The 15,133-nt window shown below is 42.2% G+C and overlaps 1 protein-coding gene across 13 annotated transcripts in view; it reads left to right on the top strand.

The window, feature by feature from the left end:
- Positions 1-13,658: 13,658 nt before the first annotated feature.
- Positions 13,659-15,133, top strand: part of ahnak (AHNAK nucleoprotein) — a 55,729-nt gene continuing 54,254 nt past the window's right edge. For all 13 annotated transcript variants that reach the window (XM_090219984.1, XM_090219992.1, XM_090219994.1 and 10 more), the window contains exon 1: positions 13,659-14,144. The gene's annotated coding sequence lies outside the window, so the exon portion shown is untranslated. The remainder of the gene's footprint in view (positions 14,145-15,133) is intronic.

Genomic DNA, 15,133 nt, shown 5'->3' on the forward strand with positions numbered 1-15,133 from the left:
CCAACACTGCACGCATTCCAAACGACATCCTGTTCCCTATATAGTGCACTGCTTTAGACCAGGACCCATAGTAGTTCCACTATATAGGGAATAGGGTGCTATTTGGGCCAGTCACCAAGCTACACCACACAGCAGCCAGAACACGCCTAGTCACCCCAGAACAAGCCTAGTCTCCCTAGAACAAGCCTAATCTCCCCAGAACAAGCCTAGTCTCCCCAGAACAAGCCTAGTCTATCCAGAACAGGCCTAGTCACCCCAGAACAAGCCTAGTCTCCCCAGAACAAGCCTAATCTCCCCAGAACAAGCCTAGTCTCCCCAGAACAAGCCTAGTCTATCCAGAACAGGCCTAGTCACCCCAGAACAAGCCTAGTCTCCCCAGAACAAGCCTAGTCTCCCCAGAACAAGCCTAGTCTATCCAGAACAGGCCTAGTCTCCTCGGAAAAAGCCTAGTCACCCCAGAACAAGCCTAGTCTCCCCAGAACAAGCCTAGTCTCCCCAGAACAAGCCTAATCTCCCCAGAACAAGCCTAGTCTATCCAGAACAAGCCTAGTCTATCCAGAACAGGCCTAGTCTCCTCGGAACAAGCCTAGTCTCCCCAGAACAAGCCTAGTCGCCCTAGAACAAGCGTAGTCTATCCAGAACAAGCCTAGTCTCCCCAGAACAAGCCTAATCTCCCCATAACAAGCCTAATCTCCCCAGAACAAGCATAGTCTCCCCAGAACAAGCCTAGTCTCCCCCGAACAAGCCTCATCTCCCCAGAACAAGCCTAGTCTCCTCAGAACAAGCATAATCTCCCCAGAACAAGCCCAATCCCCCCAGAACAAGACTAGTCTCCTCAGAACAAGCCTAGTCTCCCCAGAACAAGCCTAGTCTCCCCAGAACAAGCCTAGTCTCCTCAGAACAAGCCTAGTCTATCCAGAACAAGCCTAGTCTATCCAGAACAAGCCTAGTCTCCTCAGAACAAGCCTAGTCTCCCCAGAACAAGCCTAGTCTATCCAGAACAAGCCTAGTCTCCCCAGGCTGTACATTTAATAAGTGTTTGGCCAGTAACTTTAGAGTTAAAAAAGCCAAACCCAAGACAATACTCTGTTTTATGCCAACAGCAACACCCCCATTTACAACTTCTTCTGTACTTTATGGGATTTTTTTCAAAAAAAATCAAAGAAATTTTGGCAAATAGAAAGATAACAATAGCTCTGCATTGTTTTTTTCTGTCTCTCTGTCAATCCCTTGTGAATGTTTAGGCATGGTAAGCATGTGCTCGGCATCTGTTTCTGTCCACACATCTGGAGAGAGTGGGATGGTTGTAGTCAAGGTTTTGGGTTTGGTCTGGAGAGAACAAACACAGCAGAAGTAGAAACCAACCTCACCCCAAACTCTACTTCCCTGTTCTCTAAATCTTTCACTTCAACTCACGCACTTTATTTCACTGTCATACTTGTTCTATTGTTTGTGTCGTTACTATGGTATAGAGTGCCAGTTCCGTTACTCTAGTTTTTTTGGGGGGGGAGGATCTCCACAAAGCTGTGTGTCATTGGTTGAATGACCAACCGATGTATATCAGAATCTTTAGAGGAAGTGGGTTTAGACACATTTTGTCTAAATTGGGATCTTCTCTGTCTTGATATATTCATGCCAGAAATACTGGTTTCATTGTCAATACCAGATAGTTTTAGAAATTAGACAGCGAACTACAACCCAGTAATATATTGCATATTTATCTTTGGCAACATCTTGCAAAAGTACCAATGTTACTATTTTGCATGGGAGAGACAGAAGATAATATTTAGTATGGTAGACAGTGGTAAGGATATACTAACATGTTGACATTCTTCTATAATTGTTTTACATTATCTAAAAAATAAATACAATTTTGATCAACATTAATCCTCTTATTTTGCTTTATAACAACAACAAAAAAAAATTTGCAAAATTAACAAACTGTTGTTTTTAAGTATCCTACTTAGTCCACCTATATGAATTTAACCTTTCAAATTTCATTTTGCAATCTTTTGTTTTTACAAAAAAAATCCTGGGTGGGTGAGTGTGGGTGTCTCCCTCTCTGCAGCCTCCAGTCAGCTGGTACACTTAACGGGGCACATGGTGTTGTTTTACCGGGGCACTAAAATGCAGCAGCAGAGTCGTTTAGCATCAGAATGGAATGGTGAGGGTCAGAGGTCAAGGATTGTGACTGTGGCAAGGGTAAACTAGCTGAATGGGGCTGGGGAAGAAGACAGTGTCTGCATAGACAATGTTTTTTATATAGTGCCCTACTTTTGACCAGGGAAATAGAGCATGTTCAAAGGACTCTGGTCAAAAGTAGTGCACTATATAAGGAATAGGGTGCCATTTGGGATGCACACTGTCTGACATCAACACTGACATCAACACTGACACCAGGCATGGGAGCCAAGGCAACATAGTCAAAAATATTTTGTACATAAACAATGTTTAATTTAATTTATTGGTAGCCTGCATATATCATTCTAGATGCTCTGTATGACTGTGTAAGAGAGAAGAGAAGAGAACAGAAGAGAGAACACTGCATGTCATCGCTACATACCAGGAAGAGGGAGAAGAGAGAGACCGTGGGAGAGGAGAGAGAGGAAGAGGAGAGAGAGAGAGAGGGTGAAGAGAGAGACCGTGGGAGAGGAGAGGGAGAGAGAGGGAGAAGAGAGAGACAGTGGGAGAGAGGGAGAAGAGAGAGACAGTGGGAGAGGAGAGAGAGGAGAGGGAGAGAAAGGAAGAGGAGAGAGACAGTGGGAAAGGAGAGAGGGGGAGAGAGGAGGGAGAGGAGAGAGAGAGGGAAAGGAGAGAGAGAGAGGAGAGATGTGGAGAGTTAAAGGGAGAGGGAGAGAGAAAGGGACAGAGTAGAGAAACAGACAGGCAGCCCCTGCATTTTTGGATTTAAGACCCCAAAGTTCCAGGCACTATTGTGTTATTTGACTGTACGTTTGTTTATGTGTTGTTGTTTTTGTCGCACTGCTTTGTTTTATCTTGGCCAGGTCGCAGTTGTAAATGAGAACTTGTTCTTAACCTGGTTAAATAAAGGGGAAATAAAATAAATAAATACAAATAAAAACTTGTTTTCTGATAATCTACAAGATATCTCTGATTTGATATTGCTCAAATAACGAGTGTAACAGTATAACTTTAGACCGTCCCCTCGCCCATACCCGGGCACGAACCAGGGACCCTCTGCACACATCAACAACAGTCACCCACGATGCATCGTTACCCATCGCTCCACAAAAGCCGCGGCCCTTGCAGAGCAAGGGGAACCACTACTTCAAGGTCTCAGAGCAAGTGATGTCACCGATTGAAACGCTATTTAGCGCGCACCGCTAACTAAGCTAGCCGTTTCACATCCGTTACACTCACCTCCCTTTTGACCTTCCTCCTTTTCCGCAGCAACCAGTGATCCTGGTCACGGCACCAATGTAACAGTATAACTTTAGACCGTCCCCTCGCGCGAACCAGGGACCCTCTGCACACATCAACAACAGTCACCCACGAAGCATCGTTACCCATCGCTCCACAAAAGCCGCGGCCCTTGCAGAGCAAGGGGAACTACTACTTTAAGGTCTCAGAGCAAGTGACGTCACCGATTGAAATGCTATTTTCACATCCGTTACACTAGCAACAGTTAAATAGCATAAATAGCATGTGTGTCTCAGTGTCTGTTTTGATATAGATAAATACCATAGCTTATATTCTGCAGAGGTAGCGGCGGCAGGGTAGCCTAGTGTTTAGAGCGTTGGACTAGTAACTGGAAGGTTGCAAGTTCAAATCCCCAAGCTGACAAGGTCTGTCGTTCTGCCCCTGAACAGGCAGAATGACACTGTTCCTAGGCTGTCATTTAAAATAAGAATTTGTTCTTAACTGACTTGCCTAGTTAAATAAAGGTAAAAAATGCAGGTTTCTCTGGTGAGGTCTGAGAGAGGAGTAGTAGTGAGCTATTGAACCCAAATACACTCAAGACAGATTCAAGTTACCAGATGACCTTCTAGGTGTATTTGGGACTTGTTTGTTTAAGGTGAGTCTAGCTACCAAGAGGGTAGTGTACAAATGACTCCTTCGGCATATGTTGGAGTCACTCAGATAACACACTCGATCAGCAGATTTTATTGCATTTTAACAGAATTCACTGCGATTCGTTGCCACACTGCAGTGTGTTAGACTCCTGGAACACGGCCAACTAATAGAGGAATGTAACTCACAGGAAGGTATCTGTCTGAATGAAAACATAACGGAGGGTCGACGAGGGCTACACCAAACTGTTTCCAACACACACACTGGGTCAATGTTATTAAAAACCCTCTGACTCGAAGAACAATGGCTCGGGCATCCACATTTGAGAAGCAGGTTATCTGTGAATTAGAAGGAGGTTGTACTTGATGATGACACCTTCTGATAAAGTTCAAACTATCATTGTCTTTATTCTTCAAGTAGAAAATGAAGGGGTTTATCAATGGCTTTTTTTTTTTTTGCGCTAGCCGTTTGAAACTCTAGGTGGAGTGTTACGCACGTTGAGCAAAGTTTTGAGATAACTCTATTTTCCTAAGTGGTTGATTGTTCAGTGCTGTGGTCGGCCATGACAAGGCATAACATGCCAACGCTGTTAGCCGTGGGAAGGTAATCCCAGAAAAAGCCCAAAATAGGGGACATATTCTTACTTCTATAGACAAATGATCTATTCACCATGCAATGATAATGTAAATAAACTGTTTGTGACTACCTATTCATTTCTGCATTGTTTTGTTACAGCACTTACAACTGCATTTCTGCATCCAATATTTATATATACACACGGGGCATTGCTATGGAAACATCCCTGCAATAACCTGCCCCCTTGCTTATTATGTTGCTATAGCAACCAACCATCCCAGAATAGTTTTTTTTTTTCAGCCTCCTCTCTGTCCGTCCCCCCGTGTTCGTGACTCACAACTTTGCAGTGTAAAGCACAATTCAATCTGTCTCTCATTCCCTGCTTTCATGTTTCTTCCTTCTCTTCTCTGTAGCCTATCAGAAGAAGGGATGGGGTGGGGAGGCTCTGGGGAAGGCTTGCCCGACTTTTCTGAATCATGTGAGAGCGTGGTGGGGAAATCCCAACTATGGCAACCACGGAAATCAGGCTGTTGTTATGATTTGTATGATATGCGTGTTGCAAGATGGTTAGATATTTCTTGCTGTCTTCGCTGGTTTGTCTGTTTAGTTTTTACACTACATGGTCAGTGGTAACCGTGGAGATATTTTGGTGTCTGATAACACTGCCGTCCTGACCTACAGTAACTGTTGCTTGTCCCATATCATGATTACCATGGGTTATGACCCAAATGGCACCCTATTCCCTATAAAGTGCACTAGTTTTGACAAGGTACCATAGGGCTCTGATAAAAACTAGTATGCTTTATAGGGAATAGGGTGCCATTTGGGTCACAACCCAATAAAGTGCACTAGTTTTGACCAGGTACCATAGGGCTCTGATCAAAACTAGTATGCTTTATAGGGAATAGGGTGCCATTTGGGTCATGACCCATGGTAATCATGATCCATGGTAATCATGATATGGGACAAGCAACAGTTACTGTAGGTCAGGACGGCAGTGTTATCAGACACCAAAATATCTCCACGGTTACCACTGACTATGTAGTGTAAAAACTAAACAGACAAACCAGCGAAGACAGCAAGAAATATCTAACCATCTTGCAACACGCATATCATACAAATCATAACAACAGCCTGATTTCATTGGTTGCCATAAGTGTCTTAGTAGGGCGTTGGGCCACTATGAGCCAGAGCAGCTTCAATGCACCTCAACATAGATTCTACTAGTGTCTGGAACTCTATTGGAGGGATGTGACACCGTTCTTCTATTGGAGGGATGTGACACCGTTCTTCTATTGGAGGGATGTGACACCGTTCTTCTATTGGAGGGATGTTCTTCCACGAGAAATTCCATCATTTGGTGTTTTGTTGATGGTGGTGGAAAACGCTGTCTCAGGTGCCGCTCCAGAAACTCCCATAAGTGTTCATTTAGGTTGAGATCAGAATCTCCTAGAAGTGTTCATTTAGGTTGAGGTCTGGTGACTGAGACGGCCATGGCATATGGTTTACACCGTTTTCATGTCCATCAAACCATTCAGGGACCACTTGTGCCCTGTGGATGGGGGCATTGTCATCCTATGGGGGCATAGCCAGGGTAGCCAGAATAATGACCTGCCCAGCGTTTTTATACATGACCCTAAGCACGATGTTAATTGCTTCATCAACTCAGGAATCACACCTGTGTGGAAGCACCTGGGTGATTCTCATGAAACTAGTCTGTAGCAAATTTAGTTACAAAATCATGATGTACCTGCAAAAATAAACTATCTTTATGAAGACTAACATGTTTCGTTTTTTTGACAAAGTGTCATATTTAAAATAGATTTGACATTTTCGGCAATTTTTCACATTTTCACCCTAAATTCTCAGTACTGAAATGCGTCCGGATCAAATTGTCAGGTCATTTTATAAAATGTTACTTATTTTATTAAAAAAATAAATATGTTCCTGTAGTTTGTCCAATGAATCATACAAATGGTATACTAGCTGAAGTTTACATTAGACCATCATATTTATTTCAAGTTCCTTTGATGCATCATCTGTTCTAGAGGAGTAGTCCTTAGATGAGCACAAGTTAAATTAATGTATTTGCTTATATACCTTCAGAATCAGGTTCTGCTTCTCAAAACACTCCCTTTACTCCACTTGGTCTTCTCATTAATGAATTAAAAAGCTCAAATAAGGTAAAAGTCAGAGAACCACTCCCTTAAACATGGAGGCATGAGAGGGCTTTGTTTTCTGACTCAAAACGGCTGGCTCCTATTACCTGCAGATTGAACTACGGGCCTCTCGTTACACATTTCTCATTACCACGTCATTTTTAAGGTCCGTTCCGATCATGAGAACCTTAATTTGGGGGGTAATGACAATGAGCTAATTCTTATGTATAGTAACAACACAACATACTAAGTTACACTGAAGACAACCCAACATACTAAGTTACACTGAAGACAACACAACATACTAAAGTTACACTGAAGACAACAACACAACATACTAAGTTACACTGAAGACAACCCAACATACTAAGTTACACTGAAGACAACACAACATACTAAAGTTACACTGAAGACAACAACACAACATACTAAGTTACACTGAAGACAACACAACATACTAAAGTTACACTGAAGACAACAACACAACATACTAAGTTACACTGAAGACAACACAACATACTAAAGTTACACTGAAGACAACAACACAACATACTAAGTTACACTGAAGACAACAACACAACATACTAAGTTACACTGAAGACAACACAACATACTAAAGTTACACTGAAGACAACAACACAACATACTAAGTTACACTGAAGACAACAACACAACATACTAAGTTACACTGAAGACAACAACACAACATACTAAGTTACACTGAAGACAACAACACAACATACTAAGTTACACTGGAGACAACAACACAACATACTAAGTTACACTGAAGACAACACAACATACTAAGTTACACTGAAGACAACCCAACATACTAAGTTACACTGAAGACAACAACACAACATACTAAGTTACACTGAAGACAACAACACAGCGTATCACAAATACTACCCCATGATCTATCAACTGATCTCATCAAATATGAAACAGACAAGAGGCTGGTTGTTCTCTACTAAACACACTGCTTGTATTGTCCAATCGAATGATTGGAATTCCAGTTGATTATCATCAGTTTGGTTTTAGTGTTTTATTATTGGCTTGTGGACCTTCTTGTTTGAACTGAAGGAAAGCGTCTGGATGAAGATGGTTACTCAAGATTGTAAATGTGTTTGTAGATCTGTCCACAAAACACACACCTACTCACACACCCACACAGACACACACACACACACACCAATACAGACACACACACAAACACACACACACACACACACACACAAACACACACACACACACACACACACACACACAGACACACCCACACAGACACACACCCAACGTATTCATCCGTCTCTGCTAATCCTAAAAGATTTTCCCTCCTTCTCTCTGCTTCTATGCACCAGTGCCTCTGTGTGTGTTGTAGTCATGCGGGGCTTTGGGGGGGATCGTCCCAAATGTACACCCTATTCCCTATATAGTGCACTACTTTTGATCAGAGCCCTACTGGGGGAATAGGGTACCATTTGGGACTCGTCCTCTGACTCACGGTGACTGCAGTCCCAGCTATTTGCACTGGTTCACAGACAGGCAGACACACCTACAGTGCTGTACACTGACCAGGAAACACACCCGTGCTTCCTACATATCCTACCATTCAACCACTGACACATTCCTGGTGTTTCGCAAAAGAAATGACAAAGAGCTGTTGAGAAATGTAAAAGAAGACACAGATTGGAAGGTAGAGTTTAGCTGCATTTTTATTAATCAATTATTTCATTAATTCGTGTCATTTATATTTATTTATTCTTTATTTAACAAGGCCAAGTCAGTTGAATAAAAAAATATTCTTATTTACTAATGACAGCGCTACCCAAGCCAAACCCTCACCTAAAGACGCTGGGACAATTGTGCCCCCGAACCATGGGACTCCCGATCACGGCCCGTTGTGATACAGCCCGGGATCGAACCCGGGTTTTATAGTGAACCCCGGTCTGTAGTGACACCACTGCGACGCAGTGCCTTAGACCGCTGAGCCACTCGCGATCCCTTTAAAAGTCAATGAGCATGACAAAGTGTTAGTCAGACTCAGCCGACTGTGAGAATAACAACACATGAAACTGCTCTTCAAAGTGGACCAACGCCCTAGTGGAAGTGAAGGAAACAGGTACCCAGGTAAACAGGTGGAGAATCATTTGATGATATGATTGTGTGTGATTAATTAAACCAAATGTAAGTTTAAGTTTAACACAATGTTAGTTGAAAGGAGAAAGTTTAAAGTCATTTCATACAAAGCACGTTTCTAAATTTGCTAAACAAACTGTGTGAGCATGACATACACAACCCCATGCAGAAAAGTGTCTACTTTCAAACATCATGCATGTTTGGCGTATAAAATATATGCATTTTTTGAGGATTCCTCTATTCCTAGAGAGGAACAGACATTCCATCTGAGCCCGTTAGGATCTTCTTAACCTACACAGCAGTTTATGATGACAGGCTACTTGTAAAGAACACAGCCAGCATCTTTAGTACAGCTGTACTTCCCTTCACCGTGTGTTCCCTATCCTGAGACTAAGGCCGTTTCCCAAACGGCACTCTTCTCTTTATGGAGTGCACTACTTTTGACCATGGTCCATAGGGTTTATAGGGCTGTGGTCAAAAGTAGTGCACTATATATAGGGGAAAGGGTACCACAGGGTTCAATTCTTGGACCGACCCTCTTCTCTGTATACATCAATGAGGTCGCTCTTGCTGCTGGTGAGTCTCTGATCCACCTCTACGCAGACGACACCATTCTGTATACTTCTGGCCCTTCTTTGGACACTGTGTTAACAACCCTCCAGGCAAGCTTCAATGCCATACAACTCTCCTTCCGTGGCCTCCAATTGCTCTTAAATACAAGTAAAACTAAATGCATGCTCTTCAACCGATCGCTACCTGTACCTACCCGCCTGTCCAACATTACTACTCTGGACGGCTCTGACTTAGAATACGTGGACAACTACAAATACTTAGGTGTCTGGTTAGACTGTAAACTCTCCTTCCAGACCCATATCAAACATCTCCAATCCAAAGTTAAATCTAGAATTGGCTTCCTATTTCGCAACAAAGCATCCTTCACTCATGCTGCCAAACATACCCTTGTAAAACTGACCATCCTACCAATCCTCGACTTTGGCGATGTCATTTACAAAATAGCCTCCAATACCCTACTCAACGAATTGGATGCAGTCTATCACAGTGCAATCCGTTTTGTCACCAAAGCCCCATATACTACCCACCATTGCGACCTGTACGCTCTCGTTGGCTGGCCCTCGCTTCATACTCGTCGCCAAACCCACTGGCTCCATGTCATCTACAAGACCCTGCTAGGTAAAGTCCCCCCTTATCTCAGCTCGCTGGTCACCATTGCATCTCCCACCTGTAGCACACGCTCCAGCAGGTATATCTCTCTAGTCACCCCCAAAACCAATTCTTTCTTTGGCCGCCTCTCCTTCCAGTTCTCTGCTGCCAATGACTGGAACGAACTACAAAAATCTCTGAAACTGGAAACACTTATCTCCCTCACTAGCTTTAAGCACCAACTGTCAGAGCAGCTCACAGATTACTGCACCTGTACATAGCCCACCTATAATTTAGCCCAAACAACTACCTCTTTCCCTACTGTATTTAATTAATTTATTTATTTTGCTCCTTTGCACCCCCATTATTTTTATTTCTACTTTGCACATTCTCCCATTGCAAATCTACCATTCCAATGTTTTACTTGCTATATTGTATTTACTTTGCCACCATGGCCTTTTTGCCTTTACCTCCCTTATCTCACCTCATTTGCTCACATCGTATATAGACTTGTTTATACTGTATTATTGACTGTATGTTTGTTTTACTCCATGTGTAACTCTGTGTCGTTGTATGTGTCGAACTGCTTTGCTTTATCTTGGCCAGGTCGCAATTGTAAATGAGAACTTGTTCTCAACTTGCCTACCTGGTTAAATAAAGGTTAAATAAAATAAATAAATAAATAAAATTTGGGACACGTCAAATCAGTTGTTCTTCTTGACTCATAGTAGCGTGCTGCCACTCCCTGTTCTTCCTTAAACCGACACACAGGACCAGTCTCCTCTTCCTTAAACCGACACACAGGACCAGTCTCCACTTCCTGTTCTTTCTTAAACAGACACAAAGGACCAGTATCCACTTCCTGTTCTTCCTTAAAGAGACACACAAGACCAGTCTCCACTTCCTGTTCTCCCTTAATTGTTATTCCTTAAACCGACACACAGGACCAGTCTACACTTCCTGTTCTTCCTTAAACAGACACACAGGACCAGTCTCCACTTCCTGTTCTTCCTTAAACCGACACACATGACCAGTCTCCACTTCCTGTTCTTCCTTAAACCGACACACAGGACCAGTCTCCACTTCCTGTTCTTCCTTAAAGAGACACACAGAACACGTCTCCACTTCCTGTTCTTCCTTAATTGTTCTTCCTTAAACCGACACACATGACCAGTCTCCACTTCCTGTTCTTCCTTAAACAGACACACAGGACCGGTCTCCACTTCCTGTTCTTCCTTAAACAGACACACGTGTCCAGTCTCCACTTCCTGTTTTTCCTTAAACAGACACACGGGTCCAGTCTCCATTTCCTGTTCTTCCTTAAACAGACACACGGGACCAGTCTCCATTTCCTGTTCTTCCTTAAACAGACACACAGGATCAGTCTCCACTTCCTCTTTGTTTGCTCTTTGGCCGCTTCCCAAATGGCACCCTAATCCTTACATAGTTAATTACTTTTAAACTTATCCCTATGGGCCCTGGTTAACAGTAGTGAACTATATAGGGAATAGTAGCCCATTTGGAAAGTAGCCTCTCTCTCTCTCTCTCTCTCTCTCTTTTCATCTGGCTGTTTGCTGTTTGACCTCAGTCAATATGGGTGTGACATGGCCTGGGATATGAGAGGATTGGCAAGCACACGTACCTACAAGTGCACGCCCGCATAGACACACCTAAGTGCAAGTACCCATGCTCTGCACACACACACACACACACACACACACACACACACACACACACACACACACACACACACACACCTACCTGTAAGTATGCACAAACACGTACGCACACAGAAAACACTTTATTTATTATTTATTTTTAATAATAATATATTTTTTTTAAGAATCTATGGATTACAGCGGAACATTTCTGGGAACAGTTCATCAATCAATTGATCAATTGTCTCCTTTATCAGTGATCAATTGCACTGCTGATTGACATTTAAGGAAATACTAGAAAGACATCCAGTTTAATTCAGTTTGACTAGCGGTGGTTCAAGGGACAAAAAGAAAAAAGGCCAATATCTGAGTAATGAGATAAATGCACATATGTCTCATCTGAAATCATCATCTCTAAAACTCTACAGGAATTTGAAAAAACTCTCAAGATGTTAATTCAAGTTGTCATGTTGTTCTAACTGTGCTATTTAATCACATACATGTTCAGCGTCGCATGAACAAAACAAAAACAAAAAGATACCATTTTTTTTTCTCTCGATATTACACCTTTCTCTACGTGCCCACTGATCCTGTGTATTCAGGTCAGGACAATAACTTCTGAAAGAGTAGCCTACCTAGAACCAAGTTAGACAACGCCCCTGCATGTCTACGCCATAAATTTCACCCTATTCCCTATGTACTGGGGCCTCTGGTCAAAAGTAGTGCACTATATAGCGAATAGGGTGCCATTGCCCATAGGACTCTGGTCAAAAGTAGTGCTCTATATAGGGAATAGGGTGCCATTTGGGATGTATTTGACATCAATGCTAGTAACAAAGATGATATGTATAATGCTATTTTAGGACGTGTGTAGACAAAGTCATGCAGTTGAAAGAGCGGCCAGCCACAGTTGCTGAGTTGCTGCCGTGAGACTAGCATTGAAAATGAGCCAAACGCAATGAGGGTAAAATTATACAGTGAAGCATTGGCTATGGTATGAAGGACAGTATTTTCTATGGTATGAAGAACAGTATTTTCTATGGTATGAAGAACAGTATTTTCTGTGGTATGAAGAACAGTATTGTCTATGGTATGAAGAACACTATTTTCTATGGTATGAAGAACAGTATTGGGTGACACAGCACTGCTGGAATGATGGAGCTGATGCCAATAACAATGAAGAAACTGTGTTACCCCTTCCAAAACACAGCATTTTTGTATATACACCTGGATAGGTGCTGTTTTACAGCAGTAGTACAGCTCACCTGGAACAAATTCAGGCTAAGTGCCCTGCTCAAGGGCACATCAGCAAATGTTTCACTTTATCAGCTGAAGTATTTGAACCAGCAACCTTTCGGCTACTGGTCCGACACCCTAACCACTAGGCTACCTGCCACCTTGTTTCTGCAAACTGTCCCCTGTTCCCTTTAAAGTGCACTACTTTTGACCAGGACTCTGGTGCCAGTTATGAATAGGGTCCCATTTGGGACGCTTATAATATATCATAACAAAGGTTTGTTTCAAGTTTTGAACGGGATCTCTTGAATCTGAGAGAGTAAAGTTGGACAGTTATTCAAATCAATACAATTGTAACTGCTCCGTTTCAACCAAAGCTCCTTCACAAAAAATTATATTGTTCAATTCCTATCGATTCCAACAAAAAAAGTATTGCAAAAGATTATAGAGAAACAAGAGAGAGCATTTCTTCAATGAAAAAGATACAAAAAAAAAGGTATATTTGAAACACATTGAGTTTCTTTACTCTCTAAAACTCTGTTATAAATGTATTTTGTTGGGGAACTGGACCATGGTGAAACCACCCTGCCCAATCATAACAAATCCATAGATTAGGGCCCAATGAATCCATTTCAATTGACTCATTTCCATACAGGAAGTGTAACTCAATAAAATCGTGAAATTATTGCATGTTGCGTTTATATTTTTGTTTTGTATCATTTGAATGTCCCGGATTGAGTTTACTATGTTATGTCCCCCCTGAGTCAAGTTGCATTGGATGGGCAGAGACAGAAAGGGAGACTACGGCCACTCCCTTCTACACCTCCCGTTACCTCCCGCCCTCTATTCCTCCCTTTATCCAAGACCAGTAGCCCTACCCGTTCGCACGTCCAACCATTCTGCATCGCCCGGAGCAACAGCCACGCAGACCAGAAAAAAAAAGGCAACACACACTCTCTAAGGGGAGAGAGTGAGAAGGGAGGGGAGAGAGAAAAACGCCCTGGACACGGAGGGAGACTCGGGTTGATAGAGAAAGACAAGTATTTTAGAAGTGAGAAAGAACGTTTGATTGGGAAGAAGAAGACGTGCTTTTATCGACTGCTGGGACAGCAGGAGGGGAAGAGGACATTGCCAACGATGCTCAAGTTGCTGTGTTGAAGTTGTTGCAGCTCAGACTGCTCAGGTAAAAACAACAATTTACTTTTGTCATCACAATTTTAATTTAGATTATTTGTAACAGTTTATGATGGTGATGGTATCATATCTGGTAAACTCCCCCAAAAAGTTATAATACATATGTTTAAATGACGTGGCAATCGTGCTGTTTTAAAGCTAAATTTACATAACATTTTTTTAAATAAGAATGATAGTCTTTCACCACAGTAACTGAAGAGGAAGGGTGGTGGTCCGCGGTGCTACTTTGTTTTCTCGTTCAAAGTTCTGTAATGTAGAACACGAGATGAAGTGGGTGTGTGTCCCCACCCACATGAACGGTGACATGGGTCTCACTTCTCATTTCACACTCTGTTACTAAATACAGCTGACTAGGGTATATGAAGCGACGCCACTCACGTGAAGGATTTACATGCCAGACTAATTTAAGTTTCCCGGGGATGTGTTATACCATTTTTTAAAATATATTTTATATAATTTTAAAAACCCATGCAAATGTATAGCCTAGTCCGGTTGTGATTTCATCTCAGCAACGTGGATATTGATATTCTTATCCTAACCCTGCCCTGCACGCAGTAAAGAAAAAAGAGAGTTGTTTAAAGAAACCGCCCCAAACATCATCATTGATGAAAAACCTGTCAAGTTAAATTATATTTGTTCTATTTGCCTCTAATCTATCAAGTCGAGTGTTTGTGTTGAGTATGAGTAATTATTTGCTAAGAAATGGCTATCAGTAAAGGCAGTTCCCCATAAAGCGTTTTAAGATACAGACTTGGGTGTGGATTCTACTCTCTTACAAGTCCTTCACCTCCTCCTGCTTCTGGTTCAGGGAGGCGCACCAAGGGAAGAGAGAGAGAAAAGAATTGCACACAATCTGCAATCATGTACAGAAGTCTTAGAACAACATATTTATAACCCATCTTCTCGAAACCAACGGGTTTCAGAGTGTAATATAGTAACGGGTTTAATATAGTATAACAAAAAAACGGTACATTTCGA

This window comes from Oncorhynchus mykiss, chromosome 25, assembly GCF_057628025.1.
Source record: "Oncorhynchus mykiss isolate SJ-2025 chromosome 25, ASM5762802v1, whole genome shotgun sequence".
Lineage (NCBI taxonomy): Eukaryota > Metazoa > Chordata > Actinopteri > Salmoniformes > Salmonidae > Oncorhynchus > Oncorhynchus mykiss.